Source organism: Amaranthus tricolor, chromosome 10, assembly GCF_026212465.1.
Source record: "Amaranthus tricolor cultivar Red isolate AtriRed21 chromosome 10, ASM2621246v1, whole genome shotgun sequence".
Classification (NCBI taxonomy): Eukaryota; Viridiplantae; Streptophyta; class Magnoliopsida; order Caryophyllales; family Amaranthaceae; genus Amaranthus; species Amaranthus tricolor.
The window spans coordinates 19209743-19211245 of NC_080056.1; positions in this window are offsets into that span (position 1 = coordinate 19209743).

The following is a 1503-nucleotide window of genomic DNA, read 5'->3' on the forward strand; positions in this document are numbered from 1 at the left end:
TGTCGTTGTTTATGTATAATTAATTGATTATATTATGTATAACAGTCATTTTTAGTTGACTCTATTTTTTTAGCTTTGATATGGATGCAGATGCATTTAGCTAATAAATTATTTTTATATTGGCGAACTTTGCTTCTACACAATGTACTACTTCCTTTGATATTGAATTTAACCACTTCAATTAGATGTTAGTAAGAAAATCATTAAGGAGGATCAAGGTCTGGGGAATTGAGGCAATAATCCATGTCCATGCCCATAAAAGAAGATGTCGCCATGAAAGATTACACAACAATGACTCTGGTCTCTTCATTGGCCTTGCCAAACATATGTATACACATACAACCTAATCGACTAGAATCAAAGGAAATCACAAAAATAAGGAAATAAATACAAGATATGTACTAAGAATATTATCCTAACCAAAAAATATCCCATAAGACATATTGTTAGCCCCAATACCCCCTCAAGTTGGAGCATAAGGATTATGAATACCCAACTTGGAGAGAAGAAAATCAAATTGTGTTTTACCGAGAGCCTTTGTAAATATATCTGCTAACTAAGAAGTTGTTGAAACATGAGACGGAGAAATTAAATTGTCACTGATCGCATCCCTAACAAAATGACAATCCACTTCAATATGTTTCGTTCTTTCATGGAAAACCGGATTCTTTGCTATATGCAAAGCTGACTGACTATCACAAAACAACTTGATTGCCTATGGATGAATCACCCTTAAACTCGACAATAAAGCCTTTGATCATTTCAGCTCACAAGTAATGGAGGCCGTGGACTTGTACTCGGCCTCAGCGGAGGACCGAGACATCGTTTGTTTCTTCTTTGTTTTCCAAGGAATAGGAGAGTGACCTAAAAATACCAGGCAACCCATAAGAGATCGCCGTGTAATAGGACATGCTGCCCAATCCGCATCACACCAACCTTGCAGAGATAGATCGCACTCTACACTCAACAAAATATCCTGTCTTGGTGTCCCTTTCAAGTAACGGACAACCCTTAAGGCTGCCTCCCAATGCTCGATTCTCGGCTCCTACATGAATTGAGAGATAATGTGTACCGAATATGCTAAGTCCGAACAAGTAACACCAAGATATATCAAGTGACCAACTAGCCTGCGATACGACTGTGGATCCGCAAGCAACTCACCATTAGCCAAACCAAGTTTATGATTTTGCTCTATAGGAGAACCAATTGGCTTGGCACCCAAAAGACCTACTTCAGACACAATATCTAGAGTATACTTCCTTTGACACAAAAACAATCCTGCAAAGCTACGAGCAACTTCTATACCCAGAAAATATTTCAAGGGACCTAAATCCTTCATTTTTGAAACGGTCACCAAGATAAGACTTGAAAGTACACAAAGCAACGGAATCATTCCCAGTTATAATCAAATCATTAAGATAAACTAAGACATTAATTTGAATATGTGCTTTAGTGAATGTAAATAACGAATAATAGGAATAAGATTGAAGAAATCCATACTCT